Source organism: Haemaphysalis longicornis, unplaced genomic scaffold (genome assembly GCF_048455015.1).
Source record: "Haemaphysalis longicornis isolate Haplotype H1 unplaced genomic scaffold, Haemaphysalis longicornis Haplotype H1 scaffold_1, whole genome shotgun sequence".
Lineage (NCBI taxonomy): Eukaryota > Metazoa > Arthropoda > Arachnida > Ixodida > Ixodidae > Haemaphysalis > Haemaphysalis longicornis.
Window position 1 is genome coordinate 459711607 of NW_027526203.1, and position 12900 is coordinate 459724506.

At 48.4% G+C, this 12900-nt stretch overlaps 1 protein-coding gene across 1 annotated transcript in view; it reads right to left on the reverse strand.

Moving 5' to 3' along the window:
- LOC144156122 (uncharacterized) overlaps nucleotides 1–9512 on the reverse strand; it is an 882723-nt gene extending 873211 nt beyond the window's left edge. The window contains exon 1 of the mRNA XM_077687950.1: nucleotides 9293–9512. The gene's annotated coding sequence lies outside the window, so the exon portion shown is untranslated. The remainder of the gene's footprint in view (nucleotides 1–9292) is intronic.
- Nucleotides 9513–12900: the final 3388 nt, after the last annotated feature.

A 12900-nucleotide genomic window follows, 5' to 3' on the forward strand; every position in this document is an offset into this window, starting at 1 on the left:
TCCGGAACGAAATGGCTTTTCGTGCAGGTCTATTTATACAGCACATATTCTCTAGTCCATGCACGTTGTTATACCCTTGTAACGCTGCCGAGCCGTCAAAAGTGTATTTACATTGTCATTAATTGCAGGTCGGCTTTTTTTAGTAGTGTTAATGCAATGTTTCGCAATAGTTGTCCGGATGCGGATCAGCAACTCGATGTTATTTTTATCGAGCTGAAAGAAATAAGGGATGCTCAAAAATAGCGGTAGGCTACGCTTTCTACGATAAAGGCAAAGCTCTCACAACCAGACGAGGGGTCGGAAATATTGAATGCGTATGAAGAAAAGCTAAGGAAGCTTAAATAAAACCTTGCGGTAGGAGAAAAATACTCTGGCTGAACAGAACAAAAACTTACTGAATGTAAATCCGGGCATATCTATATTTGGTGTGGTGGAAGCTGATCTAGGAGATGAAGTCTTACGCCGAGTTTTTGGAGAAAAACTTTGGGTAACCCTTAGCTCATTCGAACACATACATTTTAATGGGAAACCAGAGAAACCGACCGGTAAACTTTGGTCCATATAGCGATAAGGGAAAAAAGAAACGTTTCTTCGAAAAGTGCTTTCAGTTGAAGGATGCCGATGACTAATGATTATCCTCTAGCAAGATACCGATAGGAAAGCAGCTTTACCCGTGTAGGTTGTCTAAAAAGAAGCCTGGCTACAAAATGAAACTAGTACGCCACAAATTTGTTCTAAATGACGAAGTTTTCTTTTCCTGGGGCAAACTGTAACTAGTTCCAATATAACAGAGTTCGTGCTAAGGTTGTCACCCTGAGAGGTCTGAGGGCTAGCAGCTTGATAAAGCAGTAACCGCTTCACAGAAGTCTTTTTGGTTTATTTTTATGCTTGAACGAAGTTTGTGCAATAATTAAGAGCTATTTGAACACATTACAGTGTCTTACAATCCCCATATAGCGTTACGGTAGAAACCTCGCTACACCAGGGTTTCGCGGTCAGCTGCATATTTCCTGAAGCAAAGTGCATATTTCCACCTTCATACGCATAGTATCGGAAAAACCGAAATATTAGGGATTGGGGCACGGCACTTCTGATCAAAACCGGCCCGTCGTCTGTGCCTTCACCTGGCATTGAGTATGATCCCAGAGGTGTCTTCTCTAAGGCTGTTGAATATTTTATTGTAATTGGGAGAATTCATGGCCCCTCCGAAGTGGTCCAGCTTCTTGTCGTCTTTGTACGGTCACATAAAGAAATGCCGTAATCAGGATATTATAATTGCTGGCGACTTCCATTTTTTAAAATTAGTTAGCGTTGTCTGAATTGTGGTTCCTGTGATATATGAAGCACTGAGGTACTGCCAGATATATCGCTTTCTTCCGACTTTACCCAGACTGCACTCTATCCCACGTGAGTTGCGGATTCAATTCCTCGAGTATTGGACCTCGTCTGGGATGCGTCCAACATTAAACTCTCTACAACAAAAGTTGACGGGGCAGAATCTCATAATCAGCTAGTATATATACTTCATTCCTTCGCTCCACCACTGCTCGCTTCCCGATGAAGTCCATTTGGAACATCTTGAGGGCAGCGCACTTAAACGCGGACACTACCATCAAGATGTTCCAAATGCAATACCAACTAGCCCAGTTGTCGCTTATTCTAAGATGAAGTCAAACCTGTGGTTGTATAAGCCCACATTGATGCTGCAGGCGACTCCCCTGGATGACGCCTTTAACCACTCCTGCCACAAAAGCGAATGCGCTGTGAACCACATCTTCGCGGGAAACAGCCATTATGAACTCTTTTTTCCCCCGAAAACTGGAAATTCGTTGTCCCATGACTCTTTCCTTCTTGTCATTCCTGTGGCTTCGAAGCGTCAGTGGCGAATGACACAAATAAAAAGCGTCCATATTTGCTAAGTGGTCTAAAGCACGGAGGACAGCACGAAGTGTTTGTATTGCCATTCTTACGTTCGTCGTCGTCATCGTATCATGTTGATGCCGGTTTCTTAATAGGTCACATACTTGTGTTTACAAAAGAATGCAGCCAGTCACGCTAGTTTACTAGTATATGCGATTTCTTACTTGTTTGTACCGTGCAGTAAAACATACCCGACCTTTCCGCTCCGGATTCTGCTTGGAATACGCTTGGTCTGCACTACACGGCATATAAATAAAAAATAATCTTCACCGTCTTTCTTGAAACTCCCGTTGCGTCCACGATTTATAATCGCCTCGGCCAGAGGGAAAAAATACGCTGTTTTAAAACACAAACCTCCGTGTGTACCAGGTTTAGAAGCCAGTTAAATACACTTGGGTAGCACGCTTTTTTTATATCCATCCACAATAGCGCACCTCTTAGCCCAGTCAAGTTCAGCCACAATTCCACAATTTGAGTTTTTTTTTTTTTTTATGATCGTGTCTCGCCTTGTCACCATATGAGCGAAACGTCGATGCAACTGCGCATTTTCAGAATGCACGTGGGCGTCCTGTGCAGATGCGTTTCTGTTCGACTGGAACACAAGACTCAGAACACACTCGTCCAAAAGATTCGATGGGAAACACGGTTTTAACAAAATGCTCAGTTGCGAAGTTTGTTTATTGCCATCGCACCGGCTGGCGACCCCCGTTTGTAAAAAATACATGGCCCCATATTTTTTTAGTTTACTGTTTACTGGGTTGAAGCGTTTTATTTGGCATTTTAATCTTTTATTAGTTGATTTTATCTCGCTATGACAGCCATTATAAACGCAGTACTCCTTACGAAACAAGCAGTCTCTCCCTGTGCTGGGCTCGGATTTGTTCCTTTTCCCCTCGCGTTAATTCGACCACTCTTTTTACGCCTGGGAAACATGGGGAGTTCACAATGAATACGTAATCAGGCCGAGCGTTGGCATTTTCATCATGCGCGCAAAAGAAGGTGTGGCACGAGCGACGGCCCTTCCCCCGCGGACGCCGCTGCAGTCGCCAAAGGCGGGAGACAGATTTCGGTGCAATGCCTGTCGACGAGTTCCATTGCGATGCTTCTATTCTGATCTATACTTTCTGAATTACGAACGCTACTCAAAATTCCAGTTGTTTCTACTCCGAGAGCGCTGACTGTGAGTTCCCCCTGGCGGGTTAAAGCGAGTCCTCATAATGTCAGACGCGCCGCTAAGCGCTCATGCTTCTGATTGGCGCCACAGAACAGTAAAAAATAAAGTTTGGGCATATTCGTTGGTCATGAACGCGTATTTTCGTGCGTTTAATCAGGTACATAAAGCTGGAATACCCCCTTCTGCATTTAAGACAGCACGCAATATTAGGCTACTTCACATCCTTGTCATACATGTTATAAAGCGACGAACGCACGCACACAAAAACGTGCGCACTTCGCAAAGTGGCGCACATTTTTTTATCGGCGTGCGATGCTAGGTATCACATGTGAGCAGGTGAACAAAGACAGGCATTGCGGTGAGCTGATTCCTGCTGCTATAAAGAATCAGAGCCAAAGTGAAACTACATTACCTGCTCCAACAAGGACCTGATAAAAACTCCAAAAAGCCCAGCACAAATATGAAATCACTAACAGCCGCCGGACTGCCTGCGTCATTGTAAAACGTGAACATTCCTCTAGCCACCCCAATATTCGCGGCATACACGAGGAACAAGGGTCGTACAGCGGTGAGCGACGTTGATGGCACGCCGGGGAGGCAGCGCTCATTTCGCCGCTGTCGGAAAACGCGACGACGCGGCGACGAGCTGGGCAGAAAGCGCGCCGAGAGCCAGACGACGCGGGATGGCGGAAAAATTTGCCCCCATATCATAAACCCTCCACTTGGGTTTTTTATTATTGTTTTACCGACCGTTCGGGCCGTTTCCCGTTTCCTGTCCAGACACCTAACGAGCCACCCGGCCATAGTAATAACATCATCATATTGAATTGAGCAAGATACTGGAGAACCGACCTTTTTGGTTTTTTTTTTTTTTCAGTGTCAAGACGACGAATGTGGCCGTATAAGTCTTATGTATCGCGCGTTCTTTTTTATTATTGAGGCTCATTCTTTGCCTACTAATGCGGTTTTAAATGGCCCCGTTCGCTGGCTCTAATCTTTCACCGACTCGCCTGTAAAGGGTGCACCACCGCAGGCAGGAAAGCAGAGCGGTGAAACAAACGTTAGAATAACTGCAAAATCTGTTCACCCGCTTGTACTGCTCCCACGCACACTGCTTGCATTTCTCGCACTACAAGCCCTGCTCGCGCTTCATGATTTGTCTCCTGTAAGGCGAATTGAGGAATCCTTATCAGTGGATGCCTCTAACTAAATAGCGGGTGATTCTGCCAAGCCAAAGGACGCTTCGCATTTAAACCGAGCATCGGAAACGAGTTCTCAGTCCTACGCTTCTGATAATCTATTAAGCAAGCAAAACCACACACTGGCACAAAGCACGGGAACATCGCAACCAGGAAAGCACGCAGCGCCAAAATAGTCTGCACAGTCGGTTCTTCCTTTCACAATCGCCTTCCCTTTGATCCAGCCACCCTCCCCATCTCCACACCCCTTTTCGTATGGCTTTAACGAAGTAGTATCTCTTTCTTCAGAACTTTGATAGGGCATTGCTTCAGTCAAAAAATATCAGTCATATTCAAGTGGAGGCATGTTATTTGTAGGCAGCGGAAGAATAGTCACAGTTCAACAAAAACACCATTCGTTTTTACCGAATAAATAAAAGCAGGCCTAACTACTACAGTCGATCAAGGTATACCTCTGTAGCGTCAGGGCTGCCAAGTACTGCAAAAGTGCACAAAATTCGTAGAACGCTTACTCAAACTTTTGCGCAATTGATTCCAAGTAATCGATTATCAATAATCAATAACCCGCATCACGGCTGCCGCAGTCTCAAGTAAACGGGGGGAAGCAAGGTAAGAACTTTGAACTAAAATTTGTGCAAACTTAAGTTCAAAGTTGTAAAGGCTGCGCGTGCTGGCAGCGCAATCGATTACTTTCAAGTAATCTTTTTATTGACTTTTTCAACTGCGTAATTTATAAGTGTAATTAGCTATACTTTTCAATGAAGCAGTCAAATCGTCTTTCGCGTTACCGTGCAAGCTGCATAAAGCACGTCTTTGGATGTGGAACACAACAAGGTTGACAGTTTCCCGCCACAGCGTGTTTCCCGCTGCCAACAGCATCTACCGGCCGGGTGTCCTGCCTGACAGGAATGGCATAGGGGACTTTGCTTTACTCGTCGTTAGCAGTGTTACACAGCCCGGCAGGCATAATTTCGTTGCTACCGTGGTCCACCCGTTTTCATTATTATAACCGGCTTTCGTCTTAACACCGTGTTCCTCGTTTCCGGCACTGCTTTTTCGGCCTTATGCCGAGCCTTCCTCTGCACTCGTGGCGTCCCCCTGGGCGTTGTTCGACGCCACTTCTGGCTTTGCATGCGCAGCGACCGCGCGCTAATTACTCGGGCCGGCTTTTCTTCGAGCTCCTTGGAGCGTTGCCCTCCTCCACGTTCCGCTGCCGGCGAATGGTGCCACCGAGTCATACCCGCTCCCTTCCCAGACAAGGCAAAGACGGCAGCTTTTGTTTCCGCTAGCAACAAGCGGCGTCTGCCGCCGCATTCGCAACTGAGCCCCAGTAAGCCCTGGCGCACTCGGACGCCAGCCTGTGGCCGTTCCCGCTGTGGTGGCGGAGCCGGGGCTGAGATTAATGACGCAGATACGGCGCGACGTACACGCGATATTGGTATTGTTTTGGATTGAAAACTGGACTTTTGCCAAGAACGTGTCTCGTACTGCAAACCCAACCATACGTTGTTGAACGTACTTTCGGGACGTTTTGAGTAACTTCGATGTTTATACCGTATGCTCGTTAGTTCGACCGTTACTTGAGTTCGCGTCCCTGAAGGGGTGTTCTCTTCCGGTTTCTCGCTGCAACGAAGTCGAAAACGTACGGTGCGCATTTCATTACAACTTCGTATTACGAGGGCACACTTTCTATCCTAACCTTCACCCTTGGGCGGCGGCCAGCGGCGGTGCTTGGAAAATTTTGGCGCATGCGCATTTGTGCCTGTTCCCGTATGCAAGACCCTAGAACTAAAGTTGCGGAGAAGTGGGAAAAACGAGGAGGAGGCGAACGCAGCACTGTATTCCTCGCCTCTGCCGTTGCCGTTATTTCCTAGGCTCTTTTCGTTGAAACATGCGAACCAACTCTGCCAAACGTATACTCGCGTTTATCTCCGAACCCCTTGCCGTTCACCGCACGTCTGCGCCAGTCGGAACATGACCGTGGTAGGCCGTGGTAGATCTATACGTCGGAGAAAAGTTATTCTGATCAAATGTTGTAGGAAAGAAACAACTTTCTCTCAAATTAGCGCTATAGTGTAGAATTTATGGTAGTCACTTCACACCTGAAAATGCGTGGCGCTGTATTCGTGGGTGCTTGAAAACTTTCTACCGAGCGACGTTTCCTCTCACAAAACTGCATTTTCTTTCAAGCTTGCCGGCTTATTTGCTCTGTATTCATACAGCACTGCAATCAATGAGCATGGCTGGTACCGGGAAACAGCTGGAAAGGTCAGGCAAGAGCTCCTACGCCTCCGCGTTCTTCTTCCGTTTACTTTACTTGTATCTTTTCTTTTCTTGTTTCTATTGGAATGACTAATGTTCTTGCCCCCCCCCCCCCCCCCTCCCCCGCCTCTCCCGATTTTTTCATTTCCTTTTGTTTTCCTGTTGATTCCTTTTTTTTTTGTCTTTCTTTAAGCTTTCTTTCTTGGACAGTTACTTACGCCAGTACGCTCCACTTGTTTGGCGACACCCCCACCAGCCATAAATGTTACAAAAGACTCATCTTTCTATGTGCGTGACAAAACCACGCGTCGTTTAATTTCCGCTAGACCTCAAGCTGCACGCAGGCTCACCAGGCGGCGCAAAAAACAGTGCTTTGAAGAATTTCTCTGGCCCTTCATGCGTTACTGGCGTGTCAAATCGCTGTCACTACGAAAGTTGCGAAAGACCTCCTCTCCAACTGCCTGCCCAGTTTATAGGGAGGTGCGTCGTTTGTCACGACCATTTCTGGTGATATTTGAGGGTGTCTCGACGCCATTTTTCTGCTGAGTTATAGTGCTTTCACCTAGGGTGCATTGTCATGAAAACATATCTTCGTAGCTGCTTTTTTTTTTTTACGAATATTGCTGCCAGTAGGAACTTCTGCGGTTCTAAAGATTTTTTTTTTCTTTTTCAAAGCAGAAGTTTTACGTATGCTGAGAAGTTTTCTAAAACAAACCAATAAGAGTACCTACCATCTGGCGTTTTGAAAAAAACGCCCCATGGTCGTACGTTTTGGAGTTTAAAAGACATACTCAGACCGCAGCCGTTAACACGCCTGTGGGCTGACGGAATGCGGGTGTTGTAGCGATATAATTCACCCTTCAAACACCTGCGGCGTAATTGCCCTGAAAGTTCTCCTGCTTCCTTGCATGCAGCACGCGTTTGAGCACGTACATTCCCGTAAACATTTTTAGCGCAGCATATTTAAAAATAAAAGCCGGTCATTTACGGGGAGTTGTCCCTAGTTCAAACAAAACAAATCCGAGTCCTAGGGCAAAATATAAATAACGAAACAATTCACACGGGCGCGCCTCGTCTGTGGTTTCAAGTCCCCACGTTGGAAATGCTCGTCCCGAGCTGCGAACCAACTAGCCGACAGTCGAGCATTTCCTGCTACAAATTATTACGCTTGTAGCACGCGTGCCACCTCCATTTCAGGAGTGAATTTTCGGCGCACTCAGAGAGATTTTGTCAGCATGCTCGAGCCGACTTGCCCTCTCAGCCCCCCTTCACGCCACAGATTCCAAGAAACTGAGAGGGAACCGTGTTCGGCGCAATAATGCTTAGTAAGCAGGTCGAAAGGTTGTGGCAGTTCAAGACGGCATATCTTGAGCGTAGAAAGCTTACATGGGGGGCTGCCGCACCGAAAGGCCGCACAAAATTTGTTTATAAGATATTAGACATACAAATATCAAACCAGATATTGTCAGTAGAAGAATAGTGGTAAATTCTTAGACAGCAACAACAACAAAAAAAAACGGTAGGTGATGCAGTTTGAGGGTCTTTTTAATAGACTTTTTTTTAGGATGCAATTAAGCATGAACACTTTGGTGGCCGTTCACAACAGCCAAATCGCTGCAGTGAGTCTGTTTTTAAATGCTCATCGATAAACCCTGGGCCAACACAGCTTGACACGTAGGTTTGTCTCATGCGAGAATTCACTTCGACTGTCCCTCAACAATGCAGATTGTGTGTGGCCGTGTGATGTCCCGTTCGTGTATCATTCTATGCCTGCAGCCGAATCAATGCCTGTACGGCAGTCTTGTGCCCTTACTGACTTTCTGTGGCGATTTTGTGTCCGTGTTCTTGAAATGTGTCACGTCGCTGCTAAAAAAGAAGGCGGCGTATGATGATAGGCGGGTTCGCCTTGTCAAGAAGGCGTAAACGAAGACCAATAGACAGTGCGACTGTGTGTTACGCGGGCCCATGTTATTCGTTGATAATCTTGTCCTCACTACACTACCATTTTGCAACAGGCAGAGGGTCATTGTTAGTAAAACTAGTTTCTTAGTACAGCGCCTGTGTTAACTGCATAGCTGGTGCACATAAATAACGGGATCCCGAAAAACTCACACCTTGCGTTTTGAGCAGACAAATTTCTCCACAAAATCATCGCAATTACTCTGCACCTAAAAAAAAAGCGCTTGCGCAATGGTCCTATTTTTGTCGCTTTAGCACGGTTAACCACCCTTTCAGTTGGTTGGAAGCAAAATTTTCATTCCTATTTGACACTTTTCAACTTCTGATTTCACACATCAGTTATTGATATTGATAACCGGCAGGTCGGCATCCTAGTCAGTCTGCCGCACTCGTGAGCGATTTAATTCGTGTCTAAGCGCCTTCTACTCAAAACGCAAAGTGAGCCGGAACAGCCGCACGTGTAGACAGTTCCTCTGGTGTTAATTGTTGTGGACGGAATTGACCGCCGTAAATCGCAAGTGTTCAGATTACTGTTACACGCGAACAAGCAAACTGCTGCCATTTCACCGGGCTAAGACACCCAACATCCCATCATTGCATCGCCTCTTCGCGACAGCGAGACGATCCTCGCGCGAGCCCGGCGTGGACTCTGAGAGGGCATAGACGCGTTGTCACGGGATCGGGTGTGCGAAGCGACCACGCACTCGCAGCCCTGAGTCCGCGTCAGGCGGTCGGAGTCAGGGCCCGAGCGCGGGTGCCGCTTCCGAAGACGACTCACCCGGTGGCGGCGGCGAAGGGCCCAGTGTCCGCTCACGGGCTCCTCGGCCATCCATGGAGCGGAGGCGGCGGCGAGCCCGCCCGGGGCCCCTAGTCCATGGCCCCGCGGGGCCAGCCGCGACGGGCCTGCTGAACACGGACCGTCCCAGGAGCCGCCGCAGGGAACAACCGCGTGCACTCGCGCGCGCCCAGAGTTCAAAAATCCGCTCGAGCCGGCGTAGCGTAGGGCTCTGCGCGATTGGGGGCCGCGCGCCGGGCGCTATTCGGCGGCCGATAGCGCCACCGGCGCCCGCCAACGAAGAAGCCCGCGGCCGCCGAGCGGAGGCGCCACGCGATGGCTGCGCCCACGCGCACGCCCGCCCGCCCGCCCGCGCTCCACGCACCGGGGCATCGGGAGGAAGCGGTGGAGTCCCCATGGAAGGTGGTGCTCTCGCCATTGGCCTGGCCCGTCGCTTGCGGCAGTCTGCGCAAAAGTGCGTGGAGGGTAAAAGTGCTAGGCAACCAGCGAATCAATCAGTCATGCTGCCGCCGTCATGATCGATGTCGTGATGGGCATTATGATGATGGGGGTTAAAGGTTTCCCCTTTGAATCAAAGCAATGGCAAATGCCATCTCGCCTACATAATTTAGATACGGCTGCATATCCTTTTCCAGGACTCACGTTTCCTTTTTGACCATTCGCTGAAGATAACTGTGGTTGTGACGGCCCGGCAACCAGGGCCCTTCCCTGCTTTTTTTTCTTCCACGGAGACTGTAGTCGAACACCCGAATCGCTCCACTGCAGAGCGACGATATCCATTGTATAGCCCCTATAAAACGACGGCTCGTCTCCAAAAGACAGTCGCTGCTTGCCTGCGTCAGCCATTCACGAGCTCGCTTCGCCGCTTTATTCTGGCAGCGCTGCGAACAAAACTAGCGTGAGGCGCTTCTGCCTACGTATGGCAGACCGGTCGCTGTTTAAATGATCGCCCGAGGAAGAACGTCAGGCCATTGACAGGCAGCCCGCTGTAAACGCATTGCTCTTCGGGCGGCTGCGCTCACCTCTCCGGTTACTGCGGGGTTCTCACGCGGTATCCTGACCGGGAATTTAGGAAACTTTTGCCATCATCAACAAGGGAGACGCATGTGTTAGTGAACCCTCGATATGACTTCTTGAGAAGGATATGGCGTACTTTGACGCTGTATCGGCACGCCACGGGTGACATATGTTGTTGCGGTCTGCATTCCTACTCCCTGATGGTATGTTACGTCCATTCTTCTTTCGTTTTTTACGTGTATTCTCCGGCTGCGCACTAAACCAGGCGCAGTTGTTCGCGAGCGCTGAGTTGTGTTATTTCTTTCTTAGTTTCCGTTTTCGCGCTGTTGTCTTTCGAAGTGCCATGCACTGAAAGTATGGTCAGGAGTTCGGATGATGCCTTCCATTTCACTGAAGGTTCTCCGTACGGAAGCCGTACTGGTCGAGAGGGCCAGCGATGGTTCGTCTGAATGGGCTGAGGATCGACACCTGCTTGCAGGTTTTACCTCCGCGGGGACTGGAGGCAGCAGTGTAACACCCGGCACATCTGAGCAACGGACGCACGACCCTACGGAGTTTCTTAAAGGCCGACCTGAGCATTTTAACTCGTTTTGTGGATAGACACTAGTTTTGCGCTTCTGTAAATGTCTTCCGCTTGCGTGTGTTTTGGCAGCCCCGTTATGACTCCACGTGCCTAACGTCGACTGTCTAAAGTCTGACCCATTGTCAAGCGTAAAGCCGCAACCACATGGACGCGAAATCACGCGACGCGCGAGCGTCGGCGTTGTTCGGCGGCAACGCGTGGACACGCAGGAGAGGGCGAGTAACCGCATGAGAGTGGCGAATTCACGCGCCAGCCGCTGCGTCGCCGTGCGTTGCCGGATACGTTTGTATCAACCATGCCATCCTGTTGAAGTCATTTATGAGCAGTTATTGTCGATTGTTGAACTGCCGTTATCAAGACATTCGCTTTACCATAAAAAAAGAATCACTTGGCAGTCTTTATTCATTCCTAAGTATGTTTGCGGGCAAATATTGAAATGCTGCGAAATGTATTTCAAGTCATTACTTTCAAATCTGAAGAAGATAATATAGGATGATAAACGAAGACTCACTTCCCACAACTTCTTTACTTGCTACTCGATTTACCTTGATGTTATGTACCGACTGCAGCTTCATGAATTCAAAGTGTAACTAAAATAAACTTCAGCGCTCCTTGACACTGAGGTTACCGTCTAACGTCATTTGTAGGTTAAAAGGCAAGGCACTCTCGCACCCGTTGTTTACGCTGTAAAAAAAAAGCTGATCAAAGCCTCACCGCAAACAAAAAGGAAGACTGAGGTTTTGCCAAGATTCGAACCATGGACTTTCAAAACAAAACCCCAGCAACCAAACGCCTAACCGCTCGACCATGGCAGTAGAGGAGCGGGGGCCAAGAATTCCTTATACTAACCTAGGCTGCCAATGAATATTGTCGGGTGTGTTTTGTTTTGGTCGCATCTGAAATATTAGTGCAGTGGTAACACTTCTTTCTTACGCACCGATCTTGGAGCCGAGGACAATTATGCCAGTACTACAAGCCATGTAACCCCAGCTCCCTTATTTGAGTCAAGAACAGCTATCGCACATCCACGGTCTCCCCTACGCAAGTCACGGTAGCCACGAATGGAATGGAATGTGCCCTAGCGTTCTGGCGTTCGCTTGCTCGTGCCGCACCGATCTTGCAAACAAGCCCCTTCATGCTAATACCGCAAGCGATGTAGCCATAGCTCCCTTATTTAACTCACAAAAAGCTGTCGCCTATCCCCGATCTCGACATGAAAAGCAAACCAGCCACAAATAAATGAGCGCTTTCGAACAGAAATAGTTTGCAATTTGTATCAAGGTAACCGATTACCGTAAGTTAGAAAGAAATTGATTGTTTTCTGCTGAAAATTGCGCCCACCTCCCCGCGAGGGGAACCCTGTGTAGATGCGACGCATCGTGGGGTTCACTTGGTGTTTCCGTTGGATTGATTCTGAAATCGCGTGAAACGTGTCGGGAACGCGTATGATTATTATGTTTTATGATTATTATTATGTTTTATTGGCCAATCTTGGTCAATCTCTCTAAGTGGTATGCTTGGGGCTTCGCTGTCGCAACGACCTTTACTCCATCGTTGTTGCTGTAAGTGGGAGCTTCTTTTATTTTATTGCAAGTGTTAATCATTTCCCCATCATGCGTTGTATCAGTAGCTTCTTGACGTAGTTTGAATGAGTCAAGGATATAAGGCGCGTTCGTAGCATTTGATTTTATGTCGGTTTTGTGGCGCAGTTGGAAGAGCACCATGTACCTCGCGTTCCGCCCACAGGGTCGTGGGATCGAAACCGGGCGCCACTAACTATTATTTTTTTATAGTGTAGGGGGAGGGGTGTGGACGAGAGAGGGGCATCGAAGAGGAGAGGGGGTGAGCGGCGGAGAGCGCAGCTCGCGTGGCGAGGAGAATGGGGGAGGGGCGGACGACAACGACGCCGACGCTGCATGGACAAGGCGAGTGAATGAGATGCAGTCGCATCTAAAAGAATGACCCCAAACCACGAGGACAGGAAACCCGG